Source organism: Adiantum capillus-veneris, chromosome 9, assembly GCF_014529385.1.
Source record: "Adiantum capillus-veneris isolate H3 chromosome 9, ASM1452938v2, whole genome shotgun sequence".
Classification (NCBI taxonomy): Eukaryota; Viridiplantae; Streptophyta; class Polypodiopsida; order Polypodiales; family Pteridaceae; genus Adiantum; species Adiantum capillus-veneris.
In genome coordinates this window covers 105802813-105816198 of record NC_140939.1, presented here as the reverse complement: position 1 = coordinate 105816198, position 13386 = coordinate 105802813, and the positions used below count along the sequence as shown (strand labels likewise).

At 39.0% G+C, this 13386-nt stretch overlaps 2 pseudogenes; one reads left to right on the top strand and one right to left on the bottom strand.

The window, feature by feature from the left end:
- The first annotated feature begins 6755 nt into the window (after nt 1-6755).
- Nucleotides 6756-8331, top strand: LOC147450936 (uncharacterized; annotated as a pseudogene).
- Nucleotides 8332-9346: 1015 nt separating this feature from the next.
- On the bottom strand, nt 9347-10486 carry LOC147450935 (uncharacterized; annotated as a pseudogene).
- Between the last annotated feature and the right edge of the window lie 2900 nt (nt 10487-13386).

Here is a 13386-nt window from a genome sequence, read left to right as displayed (position 1 = left end):
ACAACACACACACACACACACACACACACACACACACACACATACACACAGACACACAAATATAACATACACACACACACACACATACAAAAATAACATACACACACACAGAGAGACACAAATATAACATACACACACAGACACACACACTCACAAACACACAGACACACAAATATAACATACACACACATACAGACACACGCACACACACAGACAAATATAACATACACACAAACACACAGACACAAATATAACATACACACACACACACACACACACACACACACACACACACACTCACAAACACACAGACACACAAATATAACATACACACACACACACACATACAGACACACGCGTGCGTGCACACACACACACACACAGACAAATATAACATACACACAGAGACACAAATATAACATACACACACACACAGAGACACACACTGACAAACACACAGACACACAAATATAACATACACACACACACACACAGCTCTCTCTCTCTCTCTCTCTCTCTCTCTCTCTCTCTCTCTCTCTCTCTCTCTCTCTCTCTCTCTCTCTCTATACTAAAGGCGCGCGTAGAGAGGCACAACCGGTGTGCATGTCTCTATGCGCGCCTTTAGTACTGTGCATCCACCAGTGTATGTGTTTATGTGTGTATGTGTGAGTGTTATAGAGAGAGGAAGTAAGCCGGGGAAAGAGAGAGAGAGAGAGAGAGTCTTTCTGTTACCTTATACTAACAGCGCGCGGAGGTGTTTTTTGAGCTCAAAACATGCTCCACGCGCGCCGTTAGTAATGGGAGTCTCACTCACTCTCTCTCTCTCTCTCTCTCTCTCTCTCTCTCTCTCTAAATATGCTAAGCTATAGAAAGGAGAGGGAGAGGGAGAGGGAGAAAGAGAGAGAGAGAGAGAGAGAGAGAGAGAGAGAGAGAGAGACTCCTCTATTTGTATAGAGTGAAATGGCTAGAACAAAAGCCACTGCAAGGAAGGCAAGAAAGGGACCAGGATTAGCAACTAAGGCAAGTAGCAGATCTGTAACCCCAAAGAAAAGACCTGGAAAACCCAATAAATTTCTGAAAGGTCCAAGGGTGAAGAAGTTACAAACCTGCATGGGACTTTTCAGAGAAATCAGAAAGGCACAGAAATGTGTAGATTTATGCATACCAAAGCTGCCCTTTCAGAGGATGGTGAGGTCCATATGTGAAGAAGGTACCTGGGGCACCAAAAGGTGGAAGGTGGTGGCATTGATGGCTCTACAAGAAGCAGCAAAGGACTTCCTACTGGAGTACTTCAGTGACATCACCATTGTTGCAGCCCATGCCCATAGGGTTACTATAATGGACAAAGATAGTGAGACACTGAAAAGAATAAGGTGGAGGTATGACAAACTACTGGTCCCCAATGTCTGCAGGGATAAGAAAATGAGGGAAATTTTGTTATACCCCCCTGAGCTAGTGCCACAACTCACAGTTGTAGATGTCACACATAATGTGAATACAAGGGCAAGGGCAGAGACTGCTGCTCGCCAAACAAAGGACATGAGGGAAGCACAGCTTAAGGAGAAAGCAAAAGTAGCAGTGGAGTCCCAGAGGCAAACAGAATGCAATGTGACCCTGTCCATAGAGGCAAGCAATCAAGAAACTCTACTTTCAATGAAGGATGGTTTGCTTGCAGAGATACCATTTGTAGATGGAGCCAGAAAGCTAGCTCTGGAAAAAGTGGACATTAATTTATTGCAGAATCCAGATGCTCAGATTTCAGACACAATTATCTATGCTTGTCTTAAGTAAGTGTTAATATCTTGCTAGCTTTGAAAACTCAGATAATAGGTTTGCTAACTCAGGTATACTCTCTGCAGCTTGATCAAAAGTCAACTCCCATTGCACACCCACACGGAGGTGTTTCTTCTTGATCCACAAATGTCAGTGATTATTAGACATAAGAACAATCCATCTGGGACCTTTGAGAGTTGGTTTCTCCACTGTGCTATGCTGGAAGTTACTGTCATCATCTTTCCATATGAGAACAACCATCACTGGAGTCTCATATGCCTTGATGTTGACCAACCAACAGTGTGGGTGTTCAATTCAATAAAAGGAACCCATCCTGAACTTAGGCTGTAAGTGTTATGTATCAGAAAGTGTTTCTTATAGATATCCATGTAAATTTGAAGCCTCAAGCTAACATCTTGATACTGCTTTGTGCAGTTGTATAAAGAGGTTGTTGCTTGCCTATGGCAAGCTATGTGGAAGGTATGAACTATACAAGGCCCCAATCAAAGATGTACCTGTCCCAAATCAAACCGATGTAAATTCTTGCGGCTGGAGATGTCTTCTCCATGCAGAATATTTCCTGCAAAGATACTTTGCATTAAAACCTTTCATGACTAAGGTAACCATTTGGCAATGCATTTAGTCAGTTTTGGTTTAGTTTATAGAAGAATTCTCACCATGTGGTCTTTCAATTTTTCAGAGTGCTTTAAAAGACTACACATGATTATTTGCAAAGATACCGGGTAAGTTTAATACAACACCTGCTTACTATGTCTAGCCCCATAGAGTCTGAAGATAGCGGCTTGGATGACCGCACTATAGATATGACAATACATGACGTGCCACCACGACAAACCCCTGCATCCGATACAGTGGAATCACAACGGGCCGAGGGGTTCATATCATCAGAAGATGAAAGAGCCGAGGATGAGGAAAGGTCAAATCAGCATATGGAAGGTGCTAGTGTACAACGAGAGGAGACAATGAAAGAGCCAAGTCAGCCAGTGGAGGAGCCAAAAGAGCATATGGATGAAATCCAAGATGAGGAAAGCAGGCCTATGGATGAGCAAAAGGATATGGATGAGGAAAGCAGGCCTATGGATGAGCAAAAGGATATGGATGAGGAAAGCAGGCCTAGGGATGAGCAAACTGATATGGATCAGGCAAGGATGGATGAGGCAAGGATAGATGATGCAATCCGGTCAACCGAGGCAGCTACCTGTAGATACGGTTGTTCCGGTAATGTCTATTCAAGTATGGAAAAATATGTTTAGCTTCTAACTACTTATATGTACTTGTCAACTTTTACAGAGGTTGATTATCTTGGACCTCAATGGATTGCTGCTGATGCGCGTGCCTCTTGGTGACACAAAACCATTTCAGGATTTGCAAACGTTTCGGATGGGAACTTGTCGAGTCGTGCTTCATCCAAGAACCAAGGAATTTATTCAGTTTCTTCTTCCGCGCTTCAGAGTTGCCATATGGTCTTCAATGCAAAGGCAAAACTTGTCGTCACTAGTTACAATAGTTTGCAGTGTATGCGGCACTCACACGTCAGATTTTGCCTTTTTGTATGATCAAATAAAATGCGTTATCGTCGAGGGCCACTACCACCCTAAAAAACCACACTTACCTCTTTTGTACCAACCGTTTAGCCAAATCGGTGTACCCTTTGATGCAACTAATACACTACTGATTGATGATACTCCTGAAAAGGGAGAACTAAATCCGCCCGGAACAACTATCTCACCACCTTCTTTCGAGGGGCATTCCTTCGATTTTTACCTTGAAGACATTCAGATTCCATACTTACAGAAATTGTATCTCAGTCCATTGTTCATGGATGAGTTTGTACTTTCTAATGAATTAAGATGACTCTTCTATCATGTCTTTGTCTTGTCTAACATTCAGAGAGAGAGAGAGAGATTTGACATGGTAAAGAAATGTATTTCAAGCACACTTATTCACAGGGCACAATTGACAAATGAGCTCAAAAAACTTCTTGTATTGAAAGTCATTTGTATACACTTGGGTTCGCAAGAATATCTATTACATTGACACTACTTCAACCCGACCATCCAACTCTTTGCACAAAATATCTTTTTCCCTTCGCCGCATCACCTTACGGCCAGCTAGGAAAAAGGAAAAATCTGATAGGTCCCTGTCCATTGACTCTTCAATTATGTCATGCCGCAACTGCTGAAGACTGCATAGCTCCCTTATTGTAACCACCAACAGTAGGCCATGCTCTTTATCAATCACTTCCACATCCGCAACAAGATTATCTTCCAAACCTGCAGAAACCTGGTCCATAGGAGTGTACTTACTATTGAGCATTTGTGATCGCATATACCAAAACAAGAGTAACAGTGATTGGCTTGCAATCATTTACTTGACAACTAGAGTATCAAGCGCGACCTCGCACCGTAAGCCAATCTCTTCCTTTACATACCATCCTCTGTCAAGAAGTTTGTCACAGGATGACTGCTGAAAGGACTTGCACATGAACATAGTTTTCGTAACACGGATGTTGTAGCTATGAAACAACTCTATGAAGAGTGCAGCAGGACAAAAGTTTGCAATTCTAACCAGTTTGGTGGGAATAGAGCTACGTAGAGACCTCTGTATATCCTTGTAGAGCTTACTTCGCATTGCCTCCGCCATTGTTTCCTCGGGAACTGGCCAGTCCACAGTGTTCCAATCGGTTGGTAGAGGCACTTTCACCAACATGCCATTCTTATTCCTTGAGCTAAGTTGGTAGAAGTGGTCATTAAAAAATATTCCTTCATCAGCCAGGCTTTTGCTGCTCCTCCCTGAATACTGTAGAGAACCAATGTGGGCATGAACAACAAGGAAGAGGCCTATTATGCACTCCACAGGCTCCCATTGCTCATAAGAAGAGGGATAAACATCTGCAATATATATAAGAAGAGTTAAAATAAGAGTATCAATAAGTAAAAATGACAAATCTAATGTAATTGAGCTGTGAAGAATGGAGACATTGCTCATAAGAAGACGGAGAAACATTGCAAAATATATAAGAAAAGTTATAATAAGAGTATCAGTAAGTTCAGATGTCAAGAGTACTCACAGATCAAATGAAGTTCATATGTCAAGAGTACTTACAATTGCAACGTGGTTGATGTATATCTTATACATTTCCACCGTTTGCTATCACGTCTGGATGGGTAAACACATGCTGAACAAGAACTTCCTTTACAGATCTTTTGCCGATTTCAACTTTGAAATCCAACACTCTGGCCTTCCATGCTGAGCGGTAAACGTTGATACCACTAGACCTCTTGAGTCTTCTTGGTTGCATGAGGACCCATGAACCTTTGTTTATCCTTTGTCCAACCCATTGGTTCTCTGCACTTATTGAAGTTGATATTGTAATTGAGGATATGCTACTACTTGGCCTTCTAGGCAAAGTGCAGCTGTTGGTTGTTGGTGTGAGAGACAGTAAACACCTGGAGCTTCTTGGGTGAGAAGACATGGAAGCCATAGCTCTCAGAGAAAAGCTTTAGTGGAGGGAGATTCACTTTGAAAGCATTCTAATGGAGGAGGGAAAGTGTTTTAGAATTCCAATATCTTGTGCGGGCTTAATGGTCACCCTCCAGTACGTTAATGACCATAAGAGAATATCAGAAGTGGGACCACTGAAAAGCACCTAACAACTCGGTAAAAGGAAAGAAATTACGATGCCACAATCCTAGATTCGTGAAAGTTTATGCTATTTTCCTATTTTTTGAGTCTTTCCACGTACTTTCCTACGTAACGTAGCCTTCGTGCTCATTGGACGCGCTCTATTTTTCTCTCTCTTCATATGGCCCTCCAAATGACCTCCGAAATTTCCTAATGTGTGTGTGTGTGTGTGTGTGTGTGTGTGTGTGTGTGTGAGAGAGAGAGAGAGAGAGAGAGAGAGAGAGATGATGGTCTACGGATGGAAACACAGAGTGTCAATCTTTGTATTGCTTGCATAGGAGGAAAGAGAGCGACTCAACTTTATACAGGGTTATACGACTATGAGAGAAGAGGGTGTGAAGGAGGCAAAAGAGGGTGAGGAGAGCAGGGAAAAACAAGACCATGGTAGGGTGGGAGCCATTGGGAGATTGCCATGGCAAGGGCCGTGAAGATAAGGGCGACAAGGAAGTTGTAGCGCGCAGACCTAGTTGGAGTGTAGGTTTTAGAGGGCGAGGGAGACTGGACAAAAAGGGGAGGGGGATCTTTTGAATATCTCATACGTTTTATTTGTTAGGATCATGTAGTAGCCATGAATGCGGAGATCTAGTTGAATAAAATCATGACGTATAAGTGACGTAGTGGTATCTGTCGGTCGGGGGGTTTCTGAGTATCTAGTTTTAGTCAATATTATTGGTTGCAAAGTAGAGTAGGAGAGGACATTTCAGCATGAATATTACATGCAATTACCATAGGATGTGTAAATTTGGGTCCTTATCTTTGAAATTTCTTTTATTTAAATTTTTTTAATTTGAATGAGAGAACCAAATTGTTTATATAAAAAGGATGTATGGTACAACTAGCAAGGAATAAATAAATTATATATATATATATATGTATATATATATATATGTATATATATATATATGTATATATGTATATATGTATATATATATATATGTATATATATATATATGTATATATGTATATATGTATATATATATATATATATATATATATATATATATATATATATATATATATATATATATATATATATATATATATATATATATATATATATATGGTTTGAAGCCTGTAATATTGGCTAAGAAAAAAGAATAAATATCTCTATTTTTTGTGTGGAAGACCATGGCTATGCCAGAAAACCAAGACGATATTTCCAAAGCAAAGTCGATCCTCAAGTATATACAATGACCTGGAAGAGTCTGAGAAAAAGAAAACTAAAAATGGTAACTTTGTGCTATTGAAATGGCTTGCAAAGAAAAAAAAATGTGCATATGAATCTTGTACTGGTTTTTGTGACAGAAATAGAGGACCCAGAGAGTTTTCTTATAGAGCTAATCTATGATAGCAAAGCCCTTGAAGATTATGATCTCTACTACAAAATGTTTAATACTCCTCTTGACATCACAAAAGTATTATCCTTTCATTCATATTTCTTAGAGGAACAAGCATTAGGTTATGAGCGACTGGTGAGGGCAAGAGAAGTAACCTACCTTACAGAAGTTTATGTCCATGCAACAAATCTTATAAAAGATTTCCCGTCAGCAACTTCAAGGCTAAACAAAAAATATGCGGAAATTCCTAAGAATAGCAAACTTATTCTCTTTCATTGTCCAAAGTGCAAGCATAAGTGTCGACTCCTTAAGAGGAATGAGGGTTTCTTAGTGTATTTGTTTTTTATTCAAGACGATGAAGGGGAACTTGAGGACGAAGAGACTAATAGTGCTATCATTGGAGAGGTCAATGAGGATGTTGAATTTGAAGAAGAGCTCAACATGTTATCAGAGTAACACGATCTAAAAAGCTTAATCTTGCAATTATTAGATCAGACACCAAGATCTTTGAAAGCCTAAGTAAGCTTGTGGAACACTTACCTGTACCTATTCTTCCGACCTTCCCTCTCAATGAATGTGAGTATGTTCTATTGACCGATATTCAAAGATCTTTTAATCTGAGAGAAGATGAAATGCTTGCTATTCTTGCTCAAAGATGGAATTTCAATGTGGGTACTGATGATGAGCCAATGAAATATAAAGACTTTGTGGATCAAGGATCTACATTCCAAACACTTGAAACATGTTTTGACTCAGCAAAAGCTCTTAGAATCTCTTGGCACAACAAACTATTAAGGATCCCCGCTCTCCAAATGAAAAGGGCAATGATGCAAAGTCAAGAGGATCTCAAGTTACCATTCCAATTGTAGAAGACCCACAAAACCAGGAGAAGATCGAGGGATCGTTCAACATTTGGAATGAAAAACAACTAGTCTATGATGAAAACATTAGCGTAAGTCTTCTTCACTTATTTTTGTATATCTCTTTAAGCTATTTGTCATTACGAATCAATCTATTTTTCTTTGGTTTGAAGGTACAAGCACACAAGGATGACTTTTTTAACAGACCAGGAGGATCAAGAGAACCTGACTTTAGTAGAGATGTTGCTTTTAAGTTTTATATAGGAAAAATAGCGAATCCACATCTTATCATATTCCATTCAAAGTATTCCATTAATGCATACATATCAATTTTTGCTTTGAAAACATTGTCAAGGTATCTTGGTGGCTATAAAGTTCCTGCAAATAGCAACAAATTCATTCTACTTGAAAGAAATACTACAATCAAAATTTTTGGCTATGTGCATGGTCTCCAAGGATCTTTAGCTGGACATTATCTAAGGTACACAGGATATGCGTTTTCCATTGGAGAAAAAGATCCAAATAGGCTGACGCCTGGTGGAAAGAGACATTTGCTATGACACTGTGAGTTTGAAAAGGTTCAAGGCCAAGAAAATACATCAAAAAGAGTTTTGGAAGAAGAGGAAGACATGAAAGTACTCGAGAGGAAGACATGAAAGTACTCGAGAAATTTATGTAGAAAATATCAAGTGGAAGTGTGTAGCTCGTGTACCTGCTTACACTTTCATTTTTTGTTGTTTGATTATTAAGAACCCAAACTCTATTATCTCTGGTTCTATTGAGTCTCTAGGAATCTAACTTTTGTTGTGTGGTACAATTCTTCTAGCATTGTCGTCTTTGAATTTGCTACGATATTATGATTGCTTGTGCTTGTCATCTTTCTTTTGAGAGCTTGTTTTTTTGTTTATGGAGAATCATCCTGCTATAAAAAACAAAAGAAAACCTCTTTGTACCTGTTGACTCTAGTAGCTCCACCCCCATGTTGTGTATGGAAAAAATAAGCTCCTCGTGCTTGATAGTGTGAATTTTCCATTCCTTGTGTGCTCCATATTGAAGGACATCCATATGTTTTATTAACCATGGAATATGGTTGTGTAAAATATGATGTAAACGAGTAGTACATTAAATTTATACACATGAATAAAATTAATGTGTACATAATAGCATGTGGTTTGTATATTTCTCTCTAAATAAAACTATAAAAAAACAATTCATGTATAAGAGAAAAATAAACATACCATGTAATGTGTTAAGTTCTGAGATGACCAAGCTTCTTGCAAGTCTTAACTTAATGTTGTCCTCTTGGGTCCATGTTTTTTTGCCAAATATAGAAAAAATTTCATCTAAAGATATCCGTACCTCTGCTTTACAATTCCTGGCCTCATTCGTGTCAGCATGATCTTTTACTGCATTATGTAATAGCTTCCACAAGTTAAATCTAATCGTTGAGTTTGAGACCTTTCCATGGTTTGATAGAAAACCACCAATTGATGGTTTTTTCGGAACTTCATGTGATGTTGTTGACCTTTTAGAGCATTCTGTGACGTTGACATGACCTCCATGAAGTCCAATGCTAGAAAGGACTTCTTCGATTTTTTGAATACCCTCTTTTGATGCCTTTTTCAGGTTTGAGCTTCCACGCAAATTGCATATACAAGTAGATTATTTTCTCTACAATTCTGTAAAATGCATGTAATGTACAAACATGTACATGTGATAGTGGAATATTTAGAATAGGTTTGAAGTTTGATTCTTCAAGATCCCTTGTAGGTTTTTGTAATTGGCTTCGCTGATTTAAATAATCTGCTGATTGCATGCAATATAAACAAGGGGATTTTAAGAGAGCACCCTTCGAGATGTTATACATGCATTTCAATGTTTTGAGGTCACCTGCCATGTGCCACTCAATAGAAAAACTGCCAACACCCTTCACTTGTAAAAGTTTTCCTGTTGTTTGTTTTTGAATGATTGTTGGTACTTGGGTTTGATGAAAAGCCCAGTATAAAATATCATGATCTTCCTTATCAACCTGCATTATATAACCATCAATCACAGTCACTCATAAGGTTTTAAAAGTGTGATAATCTGCAATGTTTTGATAAGAAAAATATCACTTAGCATTTTACCTCAAATAATCCAAGCCACCAAATATGATTTTTGGATTGTACACTAAAATCTCTCTCCTTGTCTTCATCTGGGCTACAATTTGTATGACCAAAAAATTGTTTTGTAAGTGCTCGATTCATGAGTGTGATTGTCACACGTTCAATCTTTTTATGCTTGACCATTTCACACTCATCGAGCTTGATCACAAAAATAATTTTGTTGTTTACTTCTTCAGGAGTAATTCGATAAAAATGGACCATTTGTTGTTGAAGATTCTCCAAATCAAAAAATATATTGTTGAACTTGTTGAAGTGCACCACTCTTTTGTTTGTAGAAAAGTCTCCTTCGATGTGTAGAGGAGGACCCAAAAAGTCTGCAACTTTTGAGTTGAGCATTCTTCTAGATGTTTTCATACTAGCAGGAGTAGGCAATACAGATGAAGATATTTTCTTATCTTTCAATCTATTTTTCACCGCTTTAAAGATTTGTGAATAACCCATCTTACTTATACCACTGTCATCAATGACCTTTCGTATGTTTGAAGTACTCACCTCTGCTTCATTAATTAACTCATAATAATATTATGTTTCACCTTCTTGAATTTGGAAGAATCAATAAGCTCCCGAGAAATAGATGATGAGATCAAGAAGAATAAAATTTTTGTGCCATGATTGGATCAATGTTTTCTTTTTCAGGATGCATCATGTCCCTACAAAGTCAAACAATGCACACAAAGCATGATATGTAAGAAAAACAAGGAAATTAAACTAAACATTATGTTAAGCTTGCAAAGAAACAAAATAAAATAAACTACTTACTTTATGGACCTATTTCTTGTCTTAAGTCCACCACCTCCAACTTTCAATGTTTCAATTTTAGAAATTGTTCGACATCTTTGTCTCAATCCCAAAGCAGCATTCTTTATATGAGATTTTTTCAAATCTCTTTCTAGCTCAGATATAGTCTCGGTGAGAGAATTGGATTTTCGATTGCTCAAGTGATGATTTTGGATTAAAATAGCATTTTCTTCAATCAATTTTTGATTCAAAGCAATTACCTGCTTTGATGCGTCCGACAAATGGCAACAGTAACCATAAAGACCTTTTGCTCCATCTCCAGCAAATTGTAAAAGAGATGTTGGATTTTCAAGAACTAGGAGTTGAGAATAAGCAAGGACCAATTGGATATATACTCCCATCACACCATACTTTGTGATGAAAATCCAACCAAGAGCCAAGCTTCATGCATGCTAATCTCCTCTACCATGCTAATTGCTAAGCTATGCTAAGCTATTATGAGTGATTAGGTGAGGAGATATACTCTTTCTCGTAAGAATACTCCTTCTTCCTCTCAATCTACTCTCATACCCTGCTAGCTCTCACCATCTTCGAAGGTGTGTGAGGTCTTGGGTCTAAGACTGTGAGGGAATTGATGTTGTGTTTTATAAGTGTTTGCTTAGTGCTTGAAGTTTCCATCTTCATTGCACTAGATAGTTATTGAAGGAACACAAAGAATTGTATTGTAAAATGTCTACCTTGATGAGTGAAACCTATAATACAAAGCCTTTTGGAGGGGGGACCGGCTCCATGTAAATATGGTCCTCAATTGTTGTCAATAGCTTGATTTATCTCTCTTTTGAAGTATTGTTCATGCCTATCTAACTAGGTGTTATGCTTTTTGTTGCTCTCTCCGTCCAAGCACTCTTGTTATGCTCATTAGGAATCTATTCTAATGAAATGCTCACTATGTCTATGCTATTTTCCGCTACACACAAGTTACTAGGCCATTAAATGCTACATTGGTATCAGAGCACAAGGTTTCTCTTTTCTTGCTCAAGAAGGGAGGTCCTCAAGCTAGCTATAAATGGTTGTTGTTATTAATTGCAATTGAGTAAGTAGAATAGGGATTTTACAGCCTTTCAATGCGTCTGCCTTCATGCAGATAAAGGGGCATCACTGTAGAGAGCTATGGTCTTAATAGTGGAGTTCTACGGGGCTTGCCTATGGCTTAACCACTATTGAGCTATTAGAAGCTTGATAGGACCCGTTGTTGTTTTGGTGTTGAAAGACCCTCTCTTCTACTCCTTGCAATTAATGATATTCGAGCCATGGGTACAGTAGCTTGAGTGCTTTTCTAAAGGGGTAAAGAGGAGCAGCAACTAGGGCTTGAAGTGCCAAAGTACACCTAAAAATTGATAGAATGGCAGACAATAGTAAAGAGAGTGAAATTAATTTTGATAGATTTGATTTTGCTAATGAGAAGGCTACTAATGATGCCCCTATGCTTGTTAAATACCTTGTTTCTAGGCTTTAACAAGCCATGGGCAATCCATCCCTCCAAAGTGAAGTGCAACGGCAGCTTCCTGCTCATGGGATTCTCCAAGGTCCCCACCATGACGAGAGACTACCTAGGAAGCCTCCTTGTGTGACTTCCAAAAGAGGCCTCTCTCCGATTTGGGAAGAAGAAGAGGATCCATACGAAGGGCTCAAAACTCTTCTTCTTGATGACGCATCTCCTTCCCAAAGGAGAACTCGAGAGCCCCCAACAAAGGAACGATAAAGAAGTGAGTCTCCTGCCACCTCGGTGGACATGGCTACACGAAGACGGCAGGCAAAACGCTCTCCATCACCTCCTAAACGAAGAAGACCATCACGCACCTCTCCAAACCATAATTCAAAGAGGGTTGACAGAAAACAAGAGAAGAAAAAGGCGAGAAAGAGGTCACCCTCTTCTCCATCTTCTTCATCCTCTTCCTCTTATGAATAAAGTGATGGTGCAGACAAGGAGGACCAAGGCAAGAAAAAGGTGAGAAAGAGGTCACCCTCTTCTCCATCTTACTCAAATTATTCACCTTCTGAAGAAAGCAATGGTGCAACTTTGAAACCATAAAAAAAAACAGGTGATAGGAAATCCTATTCTGCGTGGAAGAGATTGTCCAATCTTAAGAAGTTCAAAAAGGGAGGAAAGAGCATCTCTTTTCTTACCTACGATGGTACCTTTAGAGCTACAGACAATGTCTTGGCTTTCATCAACAATTCGATGCGGCGTTTGGAGATGAGTACTTCACGGACTCCTCTAAGCTACACCATGTAGCTATGCACTTTCAAAACTCCACCACGCAATGATGGTCTAGCCTATAGGCAAACAGTGAAGCTCCACAAACATGGAAATCTTTGAGAGCTTCCATTGTGAAGCAGTTTTTGACCACCGATGCCAAAGACAAAGTACTCACCAAATGGTGAATCTTGAAGCTCTCTCCCTACAAATCCATTCATAAATATGTAGACAAGTTTTGGGACTTACATCTCAAAGCCACTGTCTTCAAAGAAATGGATTTTGGAGAGCAAAAACAATAATTTTGTGCGGGCTCAATTGAAGAAATGGCGTAGTATGTTGGCTTTGTGATGCAAATCCAACCAAGATCCAAGCTTCAATGCATGTTCGTCTCCTCTACCATGCTAACTACTAAGCTATTATGAGTGATTAGGTGAGGAGATATACTTTTTTCTCGTAAGACTACTCCTTCTTCCTCTCAATCTACTCTCACACCCCACTAGCTCTCACCATCTTCCATTGTGTGTGAGATCTTGGGTCTTATACCATGT